A 22,942-nucleotide genomic window follows, 5' to 3' on the forward strand; every position below is an offset into this window, starting at 1 on the left:
TAGTTGGGATTACAGATGCCCGCCACCATGCCTGCCTAGTTTTTGTATTTTTAGTAGTGACAAGATTTTGCCATGTTGGCCAGGCTGGTCTCGAACTCTTGACCTCAAGTGATCTGCCCACCTCAGCCTCCCAAAATGCTGGAATTACACGTGTGAGCCACCACACCCGGCTGCATTCTATGGGTTCTGACAAATGTTTAATGACGTATATTCACCATCACAGTGGTAGCTTTTAAAATAAGTTTTAGAAAAATTTTTCTTCAATAGATCTGGAATAGAAAGGGGCAGGAAGGGAACTAACTTTGGCTGAGCCTTGCCCTATGTGTGTGCTGGCAACTTTGATTTACATTGACAGATAGTATCACATTTAACTAGTGTAACAACCCTGAAAGGTGTCAATTATTGTCTTCATTTTGTAGATGAGGAAACAGAGCCCAAGGAAGAATAGGAACCTCGCTCAAAGAAATTATGGAACCAAGATAGGTGCACAGGGCTGGTAGAGCTGATTAATAGGCTGGCCTCTGATTTTCTTTCACTTCCTCTCCAAACCTGCATCAAAGAATTAAACTCTCTCATCCTCCTTTTTTAGTGCTACTGAATCATAAAATTATTTACAAAGTTATTTGTAAGAAAGAAAAATTATAAAAAATGAAGTGTGTGTAAGTCATAGCTGAAGACCTCAAAATTGTGCTAAGATCCTCAACAGGAAAGAGCACTGACTCTTATTAGACTCCTTGGCCAGGCTTGATGGCTCATGCCTATAATCCCAGCACTTTGGGAGGCTAAAGCAGGAGGATCACTTAAGGACAGGAGTTCGAGACCAGCCTGGGCAACATACTCAGACCCTGTTTCTACAAAAAAAAATTTTTAAATTAGTCAGGCATGGTGGCGAGTGCCTGTAGTCCTAGCTACTCAGGAAGCTGAGGTGGGAAGATTGCTTGTGCGCAGGAGTTTGAGGCGGCAGTGAGCCTTGATCAAGGAACTATACTCCAGCCTGGGCAAAAGAACAAGACTCTGTCTCTAAAAAAAAAGAAAAGAAATTGTCATTAGAGTTCGATTAAGCCTCTTTGTTGGTTTTAAGTGTTGCGCTTTTTTTTTCTTTACTACATCTCAGTATATGATACTATGCTTTACATTCCTCACTTTGCTTGCATCAATGGGTAAAGCAACAACCAATTGTCTAACCTTTGACAAATCACTTAGCCTCTTTGGACCCCTGTTTCCTCATGTTGATTACCCTATGGTAGAGCAAGGAACATGGTTTCAGGCACCTGGGCTCTCCAAGCTGTCTGCTGGGATTGGAATACCACGTACTCTAGTTAAAAGAATTTGCCTTAGACAAATTGTTTATCTATTTCCTTAGCTGTAATATAGGAATAATAATAGAATTGAGTTCATACATTGTAGTGAAGGTTAAGTGAGTTACAACAGTGCCAGGTACAAAGTGAGTGTACAATACATGCTTATTATTGTTATTATATGTAAAATTTGGATAAGCTCCTTCTAACTCTAGGATTGTATGATTTTTCATATACCGTAACTTAGGCTCCAATAACATTGCACTTTTTGTCATTTACCATAAAATTTCTTAGGTCATCAAAAGCAGATCTTTACATCAGACCTCTTTACAAAAATATTCATGGTGGTTGGTCTGTTTTCTGCTGCAGACATCTGTGAGTTTGAGTTTTATCATGAGCAAGGAATGCAAATGAGATGATCAAGGTTACGTCACGGCTTGAGGAGCAATGCTGAATAGTTTTCTGAATGTCTGAGCAACCCTTTTCACAATGAAGTGTTTCACCCTGAATAGTGGAAGTTTCTTTAAGTGTATACTGGTGAGTTTGATGAAATCATTAGAGCATTTTGCTCCTATGCTATCACAGCAAATAGCTTTTTGGTTTTTGTTGTTGTTGTTTTAAGCCAAAGCAAGTTTATTAAGAAACTAAAGGAATAAAAGAATGGCTACTCCATAGACAGAGCAGCACTGATAGCTGCTGATTGCCCATTTTTATGGTTATTTCTTAGTTATATGCTAAACAAGGGGTAGATTATTCATGCCTTTTTTTTTTTTTTTTTTTTTGAGATGGAGTCTTGCTCTGTTGCCCAGGCTGGAGTGCAGTGACGCAATCTCAGCTAACTGCAACCTCTGCCTCCCCCAGTTCAAGCAATTCTCCTGCCTCAGCCTCCTGAGTAGCTGGGATTACAGGTGCACACCACCACTCCCAGCTAATTTTTGTATTTTTAGTAGAGATGGGGTTTCACCATGGTGGTCAGGCTGGTCTCAAACTCCTGACCTCGTGATCTGCCCACCTCGGCCTCCCAAAGTGTTGGGATTACAGGCATGAGCCATGGGGCCCAGCCCATGCTTCCCGTTTTTAGACCATATAGGGTAACTTCCTGACGTTGCCATGGCATTTGTAAACAGTCATGGTGCTGGTAGGAGTGGGAGGGTAGCAGTGAGGACGATCAGAGGTCACTCTTATCCCCATCTTGGTTTTGGTGAGTTTTGGCCAGCTTCTTTACTGCAAACTGTTTCATCAGCAAGGTCTTTATGACCTGTATCTTGTGCTGACTTCCTCTCTCATCCTATGAGTAAGAATGCTTAACCATCTGGGAATGCAGCCCAGTAGGTTTCAGACTCATTTTACACAGCTCTTATTCAAGATGGAGTTACTCTGGTTCAGATGCCTCTGACATTTCCCCCCTCCCTTTTATAAGAGAACCCTTAATCTTAAGAGTTGTAGAGGGACGAAGATCTGTATTCTGTAACTTCTTCAGGCTGAATAGGGGTGATGATATTCCTGCCTAACTATGAGGATCTCTTGTATTTGGGTAGAGAGGAGCTCAGTCAGAAAGCGTCAGTATGTCAAGGGCCACTCGTAACTCTGGAGTTCCAACAAAAGGTGATATCTAGAAGATTAATAAATGTTTAAGAAAACATTGAGTAGGCTTATTCTGCATTTCTACACAAAGAGTACAACAGCAATATATTCCACAACAGTAAGGCAAAATAAGTAAAATTATCCCAAGTAAACTAAATTAGAAGATTTTTCATGAGCTGGGCAACTGTTGGAACCAAGCAGATATGGGATTGTTAGCTGATTCCAATATGTGCCCAGAATTAGAATATTGATCCAGATTTTTACATTACCCATCCCTCTTGTTACTTCTGAGCAGCAGCCAGAGATCACTTGTTGGTTCACAGGAATAAGCAGTCAGTCTAAATTGCAGAAAAATACTCAAAAAACAACTGATGAGACTAGAATCTAATCAGGTGTACCATAGTTTTTGAAACCTAATTTCTCTCTCCAGTTTCCCATTTTCACTAGAGACAAATCATGGTAAGACCGATTTGCTTTATTATACTTGGCCTGATTATTTGTATGAAGTGCACCAAGAATAATTATTTTTCACATAGGCTTTTTAAATTGACTTTGATGGAACTCTGTTCCATAAGGAATCTCAAATAAGACTTTTTTAAAGCTGAGACCAGCCATGGGTTTGTACCCTCAAATACGTGTGAGTTGGGTAAAATTCCTCTCTCCTCCTGAGATCCCCAGATAACTTGGAGCTCCTGGGCCTGTCAGAAAATGACATTCTTTATTTACCATCACATCAGGAACCCTGTACAGAAACTGTAGACAAGGTATGAGGCCATTTTTCCCAAAGGGCTTTTATTGGCTTTACCAGTCAAGTTTAATTCCTTAAAGGAAAGCGCACCATTCCAGTCAAAGCCTTGGTAAAATAACCAATTTCTCCAACTGTGTCCTGTTACAAAAGAAAACAGATTCTTATTGCATTTATGCAAATAACTATATTGCCATAAGTTGAGAATACTGACAACTAGTTTCCAAATTCTGGCAAATTCAGGTAGAGAGAAACAAACATGCTCCAAATTTTGGTCATAGGAGTGTACTTTACTCAATTGTTAAAAGCTGTAAATAGCTCAAAAGAAAAGTTTTCTTGACTCTAAAAAAACAAAACAAAGGATTAGCACCGTTTTAAGCAAAAAGTGAAAAAATCACTTCAGTCTTCTATTAGTTCAGTCCATGCGGTTAACTCCTGTCCTGCTTGACATTTGTGAACATTTCAGCTTTCCATGACAGTACTGAAAGTTGCTTTCCTCTATTCTAATGTGACAATTGCCAAAGTTATTAGAAACCTGCATTTAAGAACACTGGTCAAAGTCCTGTAGCTGATTATAAGCTACCTTTTGAAGAGGATTAAAACCAGATAACAATTGTCAGTGGATGATAAAACGCCTTAGGGCAGCCACTATTAAAGCCACAATTGGCAAGGAAATTTTGTTTACTTCTGTGGCATACAACAATTTTACGTAACAATTATAGCTATTAATAACATATGCTAAGTCATATTAGAATTATCGGAATTTTTCCATTATTTTGGAACACATACCAGTAACATATTTATATAAATACAGTCCAAAGAAAGCCAACATTGTTTTATATTTGACAATGCTTTCTGTATTATTTTTATACCAAATAAACCAAATGTCACTGTTGTATTAGTGTACTATTAATGTTAAATCCAATTCTTAATAAAACCTTATAGACAAATGTATTTAATCTTAATCAGTTTGAACCATAAGGTAAGATTCTCATAAATTTTTATAACCCTTTAAAATATTTGCGAAAGAGCAGATCAGTGCTCTAAGAAAAACCTGTTGTGCTTTTATTTCAATGTTCAATTTATAGAAAAACTGAATAATACCCCTTTAGCTTTAGTCAATATGTTCACACACAGAATCTCTTTTATAATTAATTGTTTACAAACCTTCCACAACTTGCTTAAACCTTCAGCTTTATCCTATCTAACTTAAAACAACCCTTTAACCTTTTAATCTAGGCAAAATAATCCACATTTCCATGACTTCTTACAGTCTTTTACTAAAAACATATTTTACTTTCTTTACACACCCTACATGTCAAACTGTTTTTATTTTCCAAAGATTAAGTCACACAAACTAAAAGGCATTACACTTTTTACTTTTCTAACAAAACATTTGATTTAAGCTCTTATTATTTTTAAGCCAACTAACAAAAGCTGTTTTATATTACACACACAACACATATAACTACACAGAAGACAAAGGACTCATACTCATTGCCTGATCCAGGAATTGAACCCTGAACCCAGGCCACCAATGTGAAAAGAGAAAGCAGGGCCGCATGGTTACAAGATCAAGCTCCCAAGGACATAACTGACCAGTTTTGCTGGGCTGTCTTAGCAGGCTTATGGGGTCTTAGGCCCTCATTCTATCCTAAGGTATCCCTCTTTCTGACAGAAAGATATGGAAAGACAAATTCATAGCACAAAGTACAACAGATTCACTACAGTTTAAGACTAGCCTCATGAATTTTTTCCCATTAATCAAAACTTTATAGAGGAGATAAACAGTAATTTTTACCATTCATTCAACCACAGAGAGAGAGAGAGAGAGAAGTCAAAATTCTTACCCTTTTGCTGGCATGCCGGGCTTCTGGGTTTCCTTTCTCTGAGTGGCCCTAGTGACCCGGCTGGCTGCACCACAGTCCTGGGGGCCAAGCCGCAACACGAAGGAAGGCCAGAGTAAAATACATGTGACAAAACACAGACATTGGCCCCTCTGCTTATCACCTAGTATCAAACTGACAAGGCTCAAACGTGCCCCCGGCTGGACCCTGCTATTGTTAATCCAACCTCTGACCAGGAATTTCAACTTGTGGTCTCTGGGCAAGATGGTCACCCTGAGTAATAGTAAAGATGGGAAAAGGAAAGAAGAGAGAGAAAAGCATTGCCTGAGGCAGAGTGGGGAAGGTGAAGAGCCCAGGGAGGCAAGAGAAAGACCCACCCGTCGCAGCAACACTAGAAAGTTCAGGCGGCAGCTTGTCAGTAGAGGAGGGATCTTTCATGGCAGTTCCATCAGCTCTCAAGTTTCCCCTTTAGGGGGAAACTTGTCCCCATGTCCCATGATCCTGTACATGCCTAATTCTATCACCCATAGCCATCAGCAAAGAGTGCAAGGCAGATTAACCCAAAGGAAATGGTGGTTAACATCCTATAGTGCCAAACCCGTTCTTAGCTGACAGGGACGTTACTGGGAGGGGCCTCTAACCCCCTAAATCTTAGGAAAGACTCTAACCTTCATAAGTTGGGTCTCAAACCCAAGTTCGGTCAAGCGTCCTTGCCTTTTATTAAGAGGGGCCTTTAACCCACTCTATCTTAGGAGAGACTCTAACTCTCCTTAGTTGGGCTTCTAACCCAATCCCATCATTTACTCGGGTAAATGCACCCCACCAACCCAAAGTCAGCCAATTTGTGTGTGCAAATGATTTTCCTTTGGGTTGAAAGCCTCTTCAGTATTGTCCCTTTGGGGTTTGCAGAATAATGTTACTGGATCCCACCACTTACCCAGAGTTAGCCTTTGGGTCGGGGGGGTTTTTCAGTATTGTCCTTTCTGTAGTGGCCAAAAAGATGTTACAGGAAAGGGGTCCCAATCCAGACCCTAAGAGAGAGTTCTTAGGTACTCAGAAAGTTCTTAGGTACTCAGAAAGAGGGATACCTTAGGATAGAAAGAATTCAGGGTGAGTCCATAGAGTAAAGTGAAAGCAAGTTTATTAAGAAAGTAAAGGAATAAAAGAATGGCTACTCCATAGACAGAGCAGGCAGCAAATACCATTTTGTATTGTAAAATACCTAATTATAAATCTCCCTCCCACAAGACCTCAATCTCTTAAAGATTAAAGTTACCTCTTATTGAACTTTTTCTTGCACAGTGCCCCTCTACTTTTTCTCACAAAAACTCCTTGCTTCTGACATAACATCTACTTGTTGATTCTTTGACTATGCTACATTCTTTCTCTACATCTTCAGATATGCCCTTACTTTTCCTATGCACCTTTCTCAATACTAATTTTTCTTTCAAATTTAACTCTTTCCCCTTCTGGGAAGCATACCCTAGGCCCAGTTTGAGTCAAATGCTGCCTTCCTATTTAGTCCTATACCATAAAATATATCTCATCATTACTGCACTTACCACCCTTGCTGTTTTGTTTTGTTTTTCTGAGGCAGGGTCTTGCTGTGTTGCCCAGACTGGCCTTGAACTTCCGGGCTCAAGCAATCCTCCTTCCTCAGCCTCCCCAGTTGCTAGGACTACAGACTTGTTGCCCTGTTCTTGACATTACTGCCTGTTTTGAATCATTAGTTTATGTTTGTCTTTCTGAATTACACTATAAACTCTCTAAGGGCAAGAATTTTTTTTTGTCATTTTTGTCTTCACAATCCCAGCACTTAACATAGCACTTGTCCCTAAGTGAGGACTCAGCAATTGTTTGTACAATGAATGAACAAATGATATGTCATACTCAAAGAGCCAAGATACATTCTGAAAATTGAATTGGTCTGAAAGAGGAATTCCTGGACATGATTTAATACGAATTTAAACAGAATCTCACTTTTACACAGTTTGGTGTTGTTCTGTTGTAAATTAAGAAATGAAGAATTCACTCAAGAAGAGGAAAATTCATTTCAGTTGGCGTGACACTGGTGGGGAAGGCCCTAGGTGTGAGTTTTGATACATGCCCACGGTAGGTCCCTGATGAAGAATGGGGCACACCATGGTGAATGTGAGTGAGTGTTTTTCACTCTGCTTAAGTTATTCAATTAAAGCAACCTGTTGTGAAAATTGTATGGTACAACGCTCTGGCTGAAAGCAACATGATTTTAAATTACGGCCATTTCCTAACTAATCTTCAGGGAAATGTTTTTGATGGTTTAAGAGGCTTTGATAGTCATTAAAAACAGAACTGTAAGTTGAGGGCACACATTTTTCCCCTCTGCAATCAGTTTTCTCTACCTTTGAAGGTAGTTTTAGTAGAAGGCCTCTGTAGAAACAGGCAGATGTCTGGTTTCCAAGGGATATCCTGGAATTTGAATTTCTGAAGTAGACTTATTAGGTATAGATTTATTGGCCATGGCCAGAAATGTTTTAGATACCCTCTGGCCATTCTATATTTTAGTCATTTTAATTCTCTAACCTTGTGTCTCTTGAATGATTTCTCAAAGAACCCATTTTGTTTTGTTTTGTTTTAATGAAAAAGAAAAAACGTTTTCCATAAGTTTGCAGACTTTGGGCTTAAAAAGGCTCCTTTCTGCAAGACTTCTTAGAATCTTTAATATGCTCATATTATATTGTGAATTTTTAGAAAGTGATTTTAGCGTTCTGTGCTTCAAATGTATTTGGATATAGTGAACATTTTTTGTGGAAAGCTTTTAACATCTCCAAAATATTCATTTTCACAAGCACAATTTGCAAAACATGGCAGGGTAGAGTTTGAACTATTGAAAATCTAAGGAAGGAAACCTAATGAGTTCATGTTGTAGGCAAAGGTATGTCTGTCTTTGCAGCCTTGGTCATCGTGGGGTTCAGAACATGGTATCCCCAAATAGGGTGCCTTGGCACATTGAATATTTTGAACTGGAGGAATTTGAGAAGTGGCATGTGCTGGAAAGACTCTCTGACCTTCTCTCCTGAACAGCAGATTACAGTACCCTCGTGTGAGAGAAGTGCCCGCCCAATACCCAGAAGAAAGGAGTATCCTTAGCTCCAAGAATGGAGGGACACAATGGGGAATCTGCACGGGCAGATCTTGCTCACTTTCCCCCAGTTTATTACCCTCAGCTCACACATCTTTGTCCTAATACATTTTCCCGTAACTCTCCACTCTTCATCAAACTTAGGATAAAAATGCTCACACTTAATGTTTCTTTCTGTCTTCATTTTTTAAATGAAGGCTCCCACGTCACATGGCACTTATATTCAATAAATTTTATGTTTTCCCCTTGTTCATTTGTCTCTTTTCAGTCTAATTTACAAGGCCCCGGACAACCTAAGAGCATAGAAGGAAAGGAGTTTTCTCTTCCCTCTACTCATGACAGTATAGCCTGAGGGAGGGCTCCCTCTCCAGAGTTCTGAGTCTGGCAGCTTCCTGAAGATCTGGGAAGGAAATGCTGAAAGGACTATTTCTGGAATAAGCATCTGTGATTTAAGGAAGCCACCTGGGATAATGGACATAGCACTAGTCTAGTGTCAGAACTGAGATTCCCATCCAGCCTTGGTTTCCAGGTAGCTGTGTAGTCTTGGTAGGCATTTAACTGCCATGGGTCTTCCTCTCTTATGTAAATGAAGGAATTCCTGGAAGAGAACACACAAATGGCTAAGGGACATTAAGTTAAAAGGGAAAAAAAACTAAATCTTCCACATAAACAAAGGAAGTGCAAATTAAAACAGTGTCAGATACATTTCACTTGGGAGATGAATAAAGCTTAAAGGGGCAATGTTGAATGTGAGGAAGGCTGGTGAGGGTGGAAATTGGTACCACCTTTCCAGAAAGCATGCATATCAAGAGCCTCAGAGTAAGCTCTCACCCTTCAGCTTTACAATTCCACATCTAGAAAGCAATCAAAAGACATAAACTATAGAAACAGACCGATTTATACTTAAGGATTTTTTATCACAATCTTTGACATAGTAACTACTTCAATGTAGCAGTGAGATGATTATAGCAACTATAGTACACCCATCTAGTGGCTATAATGCACAAATTAAAAGCACAATTGCAAGGAATGTTTAGTAATACAGAAAATGCTTACAATAGAACGTTATGTTAATAAAAAGGGATACTACACAACTCTTTGTAGTACAGTTCCAATTAATTTTAAAAACCATATATATGTATACATACATGCATACATATGAAAGCATAAGAGCCTTTTTTGGGGGTATTGAAAAGGATATTTTTTTTTCTATATGTTTCTGTATTTTTGTCCTTTAATTAATGAGCATGCATTTCTTTCATATTTTAAAAAAAGTTATTTTCAGAAAAAGCAAATACATTGATAAATGAAATGAAGAATATGGCCCCGATGATTTCTAAAGTTTTTCCTAAAATCATACATTGTGTGATGTAGATTATGGTTTAGAAAACATTGTAGAGAAGATGAAGCAGAATGTTGTAGACAGAGTCGACACACATTTTATTGATTTAAATATGAGTCAACGCACATTTAATTGATTTAAAATAGAATTATGAAGTGGCCTATTTGACTTGAGACCTTTTACCTGGGCTTGTAGTGTAAGCAGTTGGAACATGAAGATGCTGGTAGACAGGGTATCTCTCTTAATTATTTGCTCTTAAAGCAGCAGCTACTTCCTTTAGAGAACATTGGTTCTAGTGAAACATTAACTTCTGTAATAGTATCTATTGCTGTCTGGAACCATAAAGGAAGTTGTTAAATTTCCTGCATACTATAGGAATAAAACCTTAGGGCTAGTGAAGTGATTGCAAAGAGTATAAGGTTTTGGTGTAATGTGAAGCAGTGTATATATAACAGTAGTGGTTAAGGGCAAGGGTCTTGGAGTTGGACAAAACCAGGCTCTAATTGCAATGGCAAGGTCAAGCTGATGACATTGGGCAAGGTCAAGCTGATGACATTGGGCAAGTTACCTAACCTCTTTATGTCTCATTTTCCAAATTATAAAATCATTATCTACCTCCTAAAACCATAGTAGGGATTAAACAATATAATATATGTAAAGTATCTTGAAGAAAACCTACTATATAGTAAACATGTAATAAATGTTGGTTTTGGCCAGACGTGGTGGCTCACACCTGTAATCCCAGCACTTTGGGAGGCTGAGGAGGGCGGATCACTTGAGGTTAAGAGTTTGACACCAGCTTGGCCAACATGGTGAAACCCTGTCTCTACTAAAAATATGAAAATTAGCTGGGCATGGTGGCGAGCACCTGTAATCCCAGCTACTAGGGAGGCTGAGACAGGAGGATCCCTTGAATCTAGGAGGTGGAGGTTGCAGTGAGCTGAGATTGTGCCACTGCACTCCATTATGTCACTTAAATCACTGTATATTTATGTATGAAATTAAAATAATAATAGAACTAATTAGGTTTGTTGTGAAAAATAAATGAAAAGATGCGTAGGAAGAATGTAGCCCAGTGCTTCTGTATAGTAAGTGAAAGCGCATTAATAAGCAAAGTAGAAAGGAAGGAATTTGCACATAGGGGAGACTAAAAATTGGTTATTAAAGAAAAAAAAATCTTAGAAGTCACAGGCTCTTTCTCATGATTTTATTATCCCTGTCTGAGAACATTCACTCTGAAAATCTTGTGTTTGGCGAGATCACGAAGACTTTCCATCTTTGTAGGGTAATTGAACAATTAAAGCTCGATAAGAGGTTATGGGCTTCTTGAAAGAGAAGAATCTGCTTTACAGTTGTGTTTTCCCAGTGCTGCTTTGTAGTATGGGTCCACCAAAGAAATGGCATGAGATTGTCAGGATACAGGAGAAAGGGCACTTGGCCAGGATGCCCGAGGCTTGTTTCTCCCACAGCTCTGCTCTCCTGCTGGGACCTCAGGCAAGTCACTTCGAACGTTTACTTTTTATTGCCTATATAACCTCAGGGAGTTGTAAGGTCAGTGGGTGCCATGGCTCTGAAGTCTTGGTAAAGACTATCTAAGTCTTGATTTCCTCAATTAAAACACAAAGAAGAAAACCACTTTCTCTAAGTTTAGACAGCTGGTTGTTCCCTGAGGACACAGTTCTGATTTCCAGTTTGTTGCCCCTTGATGAATCAATTTATGGCACATGTGATTTGGATGCAATTCAGTTGTCCTGTGGATAACTATATTCAGCTAAAAGTTTATGCTTAAAACTTTAAATTTGATTTATTTGAATAACTTTGGAAATTCATTTGTATGAAAATTTTGATGATTTAAAAAATACATCATAAAAAGTCAATTGATAGCTTCTTTTTTTTTTTTTTTTTTGAAACAGGGTCTCACTGTCTCACTTCACTTTGTCACACAGGCTGCGGTGTCACTCTGCAACCTCGATCTCCAGGCTCAGGTGATCCTCCCACCTCAGTCTCCCCATTAGCTGGGACCACAGGCACGTGCCAGCACACCAACCTAATTTAAAATTTTTTTTTGTGGAAGTGGGGTTTCACCATATTGCCCAGGCTGGTCTTGACCTCCTGAGCTCAAGTCATCCACCTTCCTTGGCCTCGCAAAATGTTGAGATTAAAGGAGTGAGCCACCGCACCTGTACATTCTATTGATAACTTCTAAGTTTAGCTTCTGACTAGCATTGTAAAGATTTTAATGTGGAGTAGAAGTCAGAAAATCTTCATTGGCTTTCTTCACCATCTTGTTGAGGATTTCAAAAATCTCTTCCGTTTGGGTGGGTTCATCCTGAGTTGGCTATTTTCAGTTAAAATGCCATTTCTCTATTAGTGTATTTTATTTCTTTTTCCTTTTTTTTTTTTTTTGAGACGGAGTCTCACTCTGTCACCAGGCTGGAGTGCAATGGCACGATCTCGGCTCACTGTAACCTCCGCCTCCTGGGTTCAAGCGATTCTCCTGCCTCAGCCTCCTCAGTAGCTGGGATTACAGGCGTGTGCCATCACGCCCAATTAATTTTTGTATTTTTAGTAGAGACAGGGTTTCACCACGTTGGCCAGGATGGTCTCAATCTCTTGACCTTGTGATCCACCCACCTCGGTCTCCCAAAGTGCTGGGATTACAGGCATTAGCCACCGCACCCAGCAGTTTATTTTATTTCTTAAATGACTTTAGGGTACTTATAAGACCTAAAGTTGTGAAAAAGTTGTTCTCATAGAACTAGAGAGTAGAAGGTGGTTACCAGGGGCTGGGGAGGAGGGAGGACTGGGGAGGTGCTGATCAGAGGATACAAAATTTCAGTTAGTCCAAAGGAAGGAGATGTATTGTACAACATGGCTACTATAGTTAACAGCATTGTATTGTATAGTTGAAAGTTGCTAAGAGAGTAGATTTTAAATGTTCTCATAAAAAGAAGATATGTAAGGTAATAGATATGTTAGTTATTTGATTTAGCTATTTCACATTGTATATGTATATCAGAACATCGTGACACCACAGTATATGTATATATTGCAAAACAGCTAAATTAAGTCATTAACCTGGTGGCTCACACCTGTAATCCCAGCACTTTGGGAGGCTGAGATGGAAGAATAGCTTGAGACCAGGAGTTCAAGACCAGCCTGGGCAACATTGTGAGACTCCCATCCCTACAAAAATTAAAAAACAATTAGCCAGATATGGTGGTGCGTGCCTGTAGTCCCAGGTACCTGGGAGGCCGGAGCTGAGGCTTGCTTGAGCCCAGGAATTGGAGACTGCAGTAAGCTATCATCGCACCACTGCATGCTAGCCTGGGCGACAGGGTGAAACCCCTGTCTCTAAAACAAACAAACAAACAAACAAAAATCATGTTGTACATCATAAATATATACAATTTTATTTTTCGGTTAAAAATAAGTAAAAATTAAAAATAAATAATTGTGTGAGTTAAGGGGTAATAACTGCAAGCCTGGGGAAGACAAAAAGTTCCATTGCTTATGTCATCTTTAGTCAAATGGTGATAACTACCTAGATCACTGATAACAAGAGTTTTGGGCCACATATGAATTCTGCAAAAAGCAAAGAAAATAAGAAGCTATGATGGGGAGGCTGAGGTGGGCGGATCACAAGGTCAGGAGATCGAGACCATCCTGGCTAACACGGTGAAACTCCATCTCTAGTAAAAATACAAAAAATCAGCCAGGCGTGGTGGCGGGCGCCTGTAGTCCCAGCTACTTGGGAGGCTGAGGCAGGAGAATGGCGTGAACCCGGGAGGCAGTGCTTGCAGTGAGCCGAGATCGCACCACTGCACTCCAGCCTGGGCAACAGAGCGAGACTCCGTCTCAAAAAAAAAAAAAAGCTATGATGAATTATTGATATCTTGATAACTATGCTGGGCATAGGAGGAGGAAGGCACTTGCCTTGTGTTGGGTAGCTACCATTGCAAAATTCCAGAGAGGAAGAATAGTAAATATTTTCATCAAGGCACATCATTACCATTGACCGTTAAGAATTTCCATTGCATTGAGAGCTGTACAGCTGAGATCCATTTTTTTTCTTGTCGTGCACGGATTATCTCAAATTAGTGACAGGAGTATCATGTTTATATCAACATGAAGAATACATGCTCATATAGTTAAGCTGAATGTGTAATTATGAAATAAATACTAGCTCACATTTCCCCTCCACCAATTATGTTACTATATTATTTTCTTCTGTTCAAGAAATTTCCCAAGTAAGTTTGGTTGAAGAAATCTTTATGAATTTTCATAAGGAGGAATTCAAAACAGGGTGTTTTTTCACATTTCAGAAAGAATTTTCACACAGTTTTATTGGCGTTTATTGGCTTATACAGATATACTGTACTTAGAATACATGATTACCATGTAAAGAAAAAAGGCAATGGTGGGAAAATGGTCAGGGAGAGCAGAACTGATTTGCAGTCATGTCAGGAGGATTTCGAAATGCTGAGAAACAGCTGAGCCACACAAGCAAGCCAAGACAGGATTTGTTCCTTGTTTTTTTTTTTTTTTTTCTTTTTTGAGATGGAGTCTCACTCTGTTGCCCAGGCTGGAGTGCAGTGGCGCAATCTTGGCTCACTGCAACTTCTGCCTCCCAAGTTCAAGAGATTCTCCTGCCTCAGCCTCCCAAGTAGCTGGGAATATGCGCACCCACCACCACGCCCAGCTGATTTTTGTATTTTTAGTAGAGGCAGGGTTTCGCTGTGTTAGTCAGGCTGGGCTCGAACTCCTGACCTCAGGTGATCCGCCTGCCTGGGCCTCCCAAAGTGCCAGGATTTGTTTCAAGAATTTGAATCAAGTCCAAGGTGGCTAAAAGTCAGTTTACAAGCTCCCTTGGGGAATATGGCCAGGTGCCCTTTCTACTTCCACTTCTAGCTGCCCCCAATAATTCTGCCAACCCCGAGGGTGCCCATACTAGCAATCAGAGAAAGCTGTGGACAGATGGATTCTGAGGCTCTGACTTAGCCCTATGCTGGGACTAAGAAAATAAAATTCTCAAGATGTGCTAGGCTTCCCATTAGAGTGTTGTTTTTCATGTAGAAGTTGGCTGTCCCTGGACATAGTAATTTTGTGTCAGAGACAACACAGTTATTACCATCTCATTTTGAGGTGTTAAAAGACCCATCATCACTGCGAAATCTTGTTTGCTTCAGAATTTTGCTTTGCTTTGCTGTTGTTCTGTTTTTCTTCTGGCCCTTTCTTGGTCTGCTCATCTGAATTCTTTTCTCTTTCCCCTCCCATGCCACCTTCTTGAAGCCAAAAACCAGAGCAGTATTTTCCATAGAATGTCCACATACTTGGTGTTTCCCAACACCAAGAGAAAAATACAAGAGCAAAATTAGAATGCAAATAAAACCAAACAAAGCATACCCTTTTTGATCTTTATTGCTTCTAATTCTGCAGCCTTCAGTCTAGGCTCAGTTGATTGAAGGATGAGTTTTGTTTGATTTTGAATTTGGAAATTGTTACTCTTGTACTTTTTCCCCCCTCCTAATTGTGTTGCTTCAGGTTGTTTTTGAAATATCAAAATTTAGTTTTTTAATATGTATTCTGTCGTAAGACTATGAGAAAGAAAAAATTAGAATGTAAATAAAACACACTCTATTTGACATTTATTGAACCTAATTTTGCCACCTTGCCACCTTCATCCAGGCCCAATTCCTTCTACTCTGTTTTTCCTGAGAAAGCTTTACTTTCTTGTCTCTTTGATATACTTTGTAATAATAATGTTACATTTGTATGGGGGTTTATAATTAAGAAAATATTTCCACATAGATTATTGGTCTGACAGGGGAACTTTGGAGGCAGGATGGGTGATTCCTTTTTTTTTTTTTTTTTGAGATGGATTCTCACTCTGCTGCCCTGGCTGGAGTGCAGTGGCGTGATCTCAGTTCATTGCAACCTCTGCCTCCCAGGTTCAAGCGATTCTCCTGCTTCAGCCTCCCATTTTTGAAAGAGGAAAGTGATGTTCATAAAAATCAGGATTAGAATCCATGGCCGGGTGCAGTGGTTCACACCTGTAATCCCAGCACTTTGGGAGCTGAGGCGGGCAGATCACTTGAGGTCAGGAGTTTGAGACCAGCCTGGCCAACATGGTGAAACCCCATCTCTACTAAAAATAATACAAAAATTAGCCAGGCGTAGTGGCGGGCACCTGTAATCCCAGCTGCTAGGGAGGCTGAGGCAGGAGAACTGCTTGAACCCAGGAGGTTGCAGTAAGCCAAGGCTGTACTCCTGCACTCCAGCCTGGGTGACAGGACAAGACTCCATCTCAAACAAAAAAAAAAAAAAAAAAAGATAAGAAAATTTAAAAAAAATAATCGGGATTAGAATCCAGATCTTCAAAATTCAAGTCTATTCTTTCAACAGCATTGTGGTGCAGGGAGCCATAAGAATAGATATCTCCTCTCTCTCTTGTCTCTTCCTGGCAGATAGACATTAGGATCTTGGACTTTGACCTTATCTCTCAGTTAAGGGTTTACTATGATATAATTAGAGAATGAACTATTGTCCTATATGCTGTTAGGTAGGAAGTTAAATCTTTAGCTGATTAGTGACTAAACAAAATTAATACAAGAACTTGAAGAAGAAGTGATTATTAAAGGTATAGTTAAGTTCAGTCATGAGTCACACACAAAAAATAATAACAGTGAGTTAAATAGGAAAGAAGTTTACATTCTCTCCTTTGTAAAATTCTGAATGAATGGACTGGTATGGTGGTTCTGCTTTGCAAATGGCCCAGAGACCCAGGGTCCTTCTAGCTCACAGCTCCACCAACCTATGCCATAGCCTCATTTTTTCATGTGCAAGGCAGCACCTTCCATCTTGGCCACAAGATGGGGGGAGGCATAAAGAAAAAGGGAGAAGAGGCACACCTTAACTACCTCTTAAAGGAGGTTTCTCAGAGCCACCATGTGATCACTCTTCTTCAATTCCATTGGCCAGAATCCGATCACATAGCCACAGATAGCTACAAGAGAGACTGTGAAATATAGTCTTTGTTCTGGGTGACTATATACCTAGTTAAAATTTTTATTTCTATGGAGGAAGGTGAGGTTGGATGTTGTGGGACAAATAGTCATTCCTGTCAGAGATAGATATTGGAAGAGAGTTACTAAGTTATCATAAGCAAAAGGAAGGAAACATTTGCTATATTATTTTAACAATCTATCTGAGAGGAGCTTATTTGGCATTCTAAATTGTTTACGTGAAATAGAAGATTTTGATCAAGTTGTTCCATTTTGGTCCACATTGCCTTTCTTAAGTCAGTGCTAAACCAAAACATATTTGAATTCATTAAACACAAATTTGTAAAATATGGCAAAGCCTCCAAGATAGCATTTTTTTTCCTGTTGAGATCGACTTATTCCTATTTATACCCAGATTGGCTGTTAAAATGTGGGATAGTAACTGAGCTATGATCAATTATAAAAGGTAAGGGGTGTGGCTGGTCTAGAGACAGGCTGACCAGTGATACACAACATGTACAAAGACCGGGACATTGACTGAATCAAAGTCTTAGTTTTACATGCCTTTGCATAATACAAGATATCCGTGGGGTTTCAAAGGAGATTTGTTTCAGCTGTTGGCTGAGTGGGTGGCTGGAGAAGAGAATTCCAGGACAATATACATATGCCTGCCTCTGCCAAGGACTGTTCTTGCAGAGCCTGAAACACTGCTGACCAACCATTTGGAGATAACTGTTGGGTGAAATCCCACCAGTGCCTTTCTATTTTGCTGCGTTCTTCAGTTTCATTTGGAATGCCACACCTGAGAAGAAAGATATACCTGCCCTTTGTATACCTTGATGGGCTGGTACCAGGGAACTAATTATATTGGTGATTTTCTTCAATTTATTTTCGGTTAAGCAACATAATGACATACTTACCTCTGAGATAGGATTGCTTTGCGCTGGCTGTCAGAAGATGCATCTTTAATGAGTTAGTATATCGTGTCCATAAAAAATTTGTTCATAAAAATGTTTATTTTCAAGTTATCTACATATATTTAAAAAGCCTTTAAACACAATAAAATTTGTTTCGAAGTTTCTCTTTATATCAACACACATGCAATTTTACATGAATCTCATATATAATTTTCGTACCTTTTTTTTTTTTTTTTTGAGGCAGAGTCTCACTGTGTTACCTAGGCTGGAGTGCAGTGGCACAATCTCAACTCACTGCACCCTCTGCCTCCCAGGTTCAAGTGATTCTCCTGCCTCAGTCTCCTGAGTATCTGGGATTACAGATGCATGCCACCAGGCCCTGCTAACTTTTGTATTTTTAGTAGAGACAGGTTTTTGACATGTTGGTCAGGCTGGTCTCGAACTCCTGACTTCAGGTGATCCACCCGCCTCGGCCTCCCAAAGTGCTGGGATTACAGGCATGAGCCACCGCACCTGACCTGTTGTTGCATTTTTTAATTGCATGCTCTTCTTTTCCTTTTTTTTTTTTTTTTAAATATTGCTGTTTGAGTCTGCTTAGGCTGCTATAACAGAAATACTGTAGACAGGGTGGCTTAAAGAATAGAACTTTATTCCTCACAGTTCTGAAGGTTGGGAAGTCCAAGATCACCTCTTCCTGGTTTGCAGAGGGAAACCCTCTTGTTGTAAGCCTCACATGGCCAGAGAGAGTGTGCTCTAATCTTTTCATCCTCTTGTAAGAATCCCATCATGAGGACTCTACCCTCATGACCTTATGTAAACCTAATGCCTCCACAAGGCCCCACCTCCTAATCCCATCATGTTGGAAATTAGGGCTTCAACATATAAATTTGGTGAGGGGACACAAATATCTAGACATAGCACCCCCCTCATCTTTCTTCAGTCTATCTATACTATGTTGCCCCTATCATATTGTCCCTACCAACAACCTAATGCTTGTCTGTCCATATTTTTCTCCATACCCATTTAATTATATGTTAATACAACATATGTCTCCATCTACATATATGCGTATACATAGATGCAGCCTTTAGAGTTGCTTTACCAAATGGAAGCATATTTTCTCCATTTTATTTTTTCTGACTCCACAATATCTTGTAGAAATCCCTTCACATTGAATGATTTATCTCTAATTCAAATTCTAAAAGTTACATTCCATTCCATGATATAAATATACCTATGCTATTTAACCATCCCCTTCTTGACATTTACTTTGCTTGCAGTTCCACTATGGACACTGCTGCAATCAACATTCTTGTTCATGTATTCTTGTAGAGGTTGCTTTTATCTCTGTTGGATAGATTCTCAGTGTTGTGTGGCAATAATGAAACAAACAGTGATGGATTTTGATTTTTACCTCACTTCTTCCTTTGGTATTTGACTGGAGGTGCTGCCTGGGAAGAACTAGTTGGCCAGTCATCAGGAAGTTTCATCGTGTGGCATTTTCCAGAGTCAAGAATCTCAACCTCAGTGTTATGGGCACAGAAAACGGATTTTTTCTGTATATCCCAGGATGATCTGCTTTTTTGTGACAGATTCTCAGTAACAGAATTCACATGGCGTCTTGATCCATGGCTAATGGTGCCCCCTTATGATGCCAGTTCTTTTTTTTTTTTTTTGAGACAGAATCTTGCCCTTGTCACCCAGGCTGGAGTACCGTGGTGCAATCTTGGCTCACTGCAACCTCTGCCTCCCGGGTTCAAGTGGTTCTCCTGCCTCAGCCTCCCAAGTAGCTCAAATTACAGGCGCCTGCCACCATGCCTGGCTAATTTTCATATTTTTAGTAGAGACAGGGTTTTCACCATGTTGGCCAGGCTGTTCTTGAACTCCTGACCTCAGGTGATCTGCCTGCCTCGGCCTCCCAAAGCACTGGAATTGCAGGTATGAGCCACCGTGCTTGGCCTTTTTGTTTTTGTTTTTTCTTTTTAGATATAATAATATTCCTGGGTTAAACTATAATCAGTATAAGGGAATTTAAGGCATGGTTTTCTCCAATTTGTTCACTTAGTTAACAAATATTTATTGATATATCAGGCATTGTTCTAGACACTAGGGTTAAATCCATGAGTAAAAAATATAGAAATTCACATCTTCGTGAGGGACATGGCAGTGACTGATATTAGACTGGTACAAAAGTAATTGTGGTTTTTGCCATTGAAAGTAATGGTGAAAACTGCAATTACTGTTGCAACAACCTAATATAAAGGATCAAATGCATTATATTAGGTGTTTAGAAAGCACTAAGGTTAAAAACAAAGCAGGAACGTGGTAAAGAATGCTAGGAGATGAGACTGACATAATTCTAATGGGGTTGTTAGGTGTGACCACACTGCAAGTGTGACATTTGATGGGAACTTGAGAGTAGAGAGGTGGAAGGAGGGATATCTGAGGGAAGAACATTCAAGTCAGAGACAACAGAAGTGAGAGGCTTTAGTGGGGGAGAGAGGAAGGAGGAATGGATCTTGATTTGTTTGAGGAAAAGCAAAGATGTTAGTGTGGCTGGGACAGGGTCAGCAAAGGGAAGACAAACAGGAGATGAGCTGAAAGAGGTAAGAGTGAAACAGATCACATAGTGTCTTCTAGGTCATCACCAGGGCTTCAGCTTTACTCTCAGATGAGACACCCCTGGAAGTTTTGAGCAGAGCAGTGACATGATATAAGTAACATTTAATCAAAATATTGGCTGTGATGCTGAGAAATGCCTAGAGGAAAGGCAGGAGTAGAAGTAGGGGGATCAAATAGGATGCTATTGCAATCATTAAACAGAGACTTGGTGGTGGCTTGGACCGGGGGATCACAATGGAGGTAGTAAGAAGTAGCTGGATTCTGGATATGTTTTGAAGGAAGAGTATATTAACTTTTTATTTTTGTGTAACAAATCACTATAAACTTTGTGGCTTAAAACAATACAAATTTATCTCACAATTTCCCTTGGTCTGGGGTCAGATTATGGCTTAGCTGGGTTCTCTGCTTTAGGTTGCCACCAGGCTACAGTCAAGATGTTGACGGCCTTCATTCTTATCCAGGGGCTTGACTTAGGAAGAAGCCACTTCCAGGCTCATTCAGGGTGTTGGCAGGATTCATTTCCTTGTGGCGGTAGAACCTACGGAGGCTTGCTTCTTCATGTTCAGCAGGAGAGCCCCTGGTTCCAGTCTGCCAAGAGAGAGTCTCCTGTATAACAAAATGTAATCATAGGAGTAACACCCATCACCTTTGTTGAATTCTGTTGGTTGGAAGTGTTACAGATTCTGCTGGCACTTAAGGGGAAGGAACTTTTGGATACTAGGAGGCTGGAATTATTTGAGGGGTCACCTAAGATCTGTCTACCATAAAGAAACAACAAGATTTTTTGTCTAGTTTTAGAATGTGTGATGAAGAAAGGAACAACTGAAAAGTTGGAGTTGCTATTAATTAAGGTAAGGAAGACTGAGGGAGGGAAGATTGAGAGCTCAATTTTGACTTCGTAAAGTGTGAGATGTCTTTTATACACCACCCAGAGATGACAAGCAGACAGCTGCATATGCAAATCTAGAGTTAAGCAAGAGGGTCCAGGCTAGAGGTGTAAGTTTGAGGTCCATTAGCACATAGGTGGTATTTAAGGCCAAGGAATGAGACCACTAAGGAATGAGTGTAGATACAAAACAGGTCCTACAACTGGACTCTAGGGTCCCAGCATTAAAGAGTCAGGGATCTAGAAAGAACCAGGTAAGGAGACAAAGTGAGATAGAGTGAGATAAGAGGACTGCAGGAGTGTGGAGTCCTTGCAGCCTCCATGTGTTAATTAGTTTAAATCTCAGAGAACAGTTTCCCCCTTACCTCCCAGTTTTGGGAGACACCTACCTATCTTCTTGCCTCTCCTCTCCCTGAATGTGCTGTTGTCTTAGATGCCAAATGTGAATGGAAAAAATATTGTATCTTGTCAAAGTTCAACAACCAGTTGTGCATTCTTGCCCAAATAAGCCAACCTAAATCAGCTTGATTGTGGACAATAGAGTCAGTTGGAGTGTGTGAACAGTTTTACTCTGGGACTGATACCATAAAAAACAGGCTGCTCTGTAAAGTGTACACCCCCTCAGGTATCAGGTAGACACAAATCAGGCACTGCCTCAAAAGTGAAAGGTTGCAAACAGTGACAAGGGAATGGAAATAGATTAGATGTGGATAATGGAGGCATTTGTTCTTCTACAACCTTCTGACAAACATTCATTTTGGTATCTACTGGTTATGCATAGAAATTTATTGAAATTATTAACATGGAAGGCCTTTCTTTGGGCATAACAAACCACTATTTGTTCACCTAATTATACTCGGAATTTAAGGATATATTTCAGTGCATTTTACTCTAGATAAAATCTTTTCGTTTCTTATGGAACACAGAGAAATCATCATGAAATTCTAAGTGGATAAAGTGGAAACAAAGACTCTATTTGTGCAAGTTGAGTATATGGGAATGTAATTAGCATTGTAGATAGTATAAATACGCATGTCCATATGCCGTGTCATTAGCTGTGCGTGTTGAAGCTATGTCACCGCATTCATAGTCCCTTTCACACATAAACAAAAACTTGAATGTTTACTTAGAAAAAAGCATATTTTCTGTAATTTCCACTCAAATGTTTCTTAGGTGTCTTCATTGCCCAGCAAAGTCAGAAGTGTGCCCAGTGTGACAAATCATTAAACTTGTTTCTTATCCGGGTAGCGTTGATGTAGAATGAATCATGTTTTCAAACAATGTGTTAATAATCCTATCAGCTCTCTGAAAAAAGTTAGATTATAATCCTCATTTAACAAACGAGGAAAGTGAAGCAAAGAGTTTGACAACTGTCTATGAACTCAGGGAACCAAAAGCCACACTTGTTGGCAGTGAGGCTGGCTGTTTCCTCCTGGACCACACAATTGACATCCCGGTTGGGATATGTCAAGTCCGGAAGCAGTATGTCAAGTCCGGAAGCAGGAGCTATAAGCAGGGTAATGAAATGGCTGCTTTGCCTTTCAGATGGGTCTAGAGGTCAAGTTAGTTTATTTGT

General features: G+C 39.8%; 1 protein-coding gene across 6 annotated transcripts in view; it reads left to right on the forward strand.

The window, feature by feature from the left end:
• FREM1 (FRAS1 related extracellular matrix 1) overlaps positions 1 to 22,942 on the forward strand; it is a 256,761-nt gene that overhangs the window by 100,522 nt on the left and 133,297 nt on the right. The gene's annotated exons all lie outside the window — the stretch shown is intronic.

The sequence above is a fragment of the Pongo pygmaeus genome, chromosome 13, assembly GCF_028885625.2.
Source record: "Pongo pygmaeus isolate AG05252 chromosome 13, NHGRI_mPonPyg2-v2.0_pri, whole genome shotgun sequence".
NCBI lineage: Eukaryota > Metazoa > Chordata > Mammalia > Primates > Hominidae > Pongo > Pongo pygmaeus.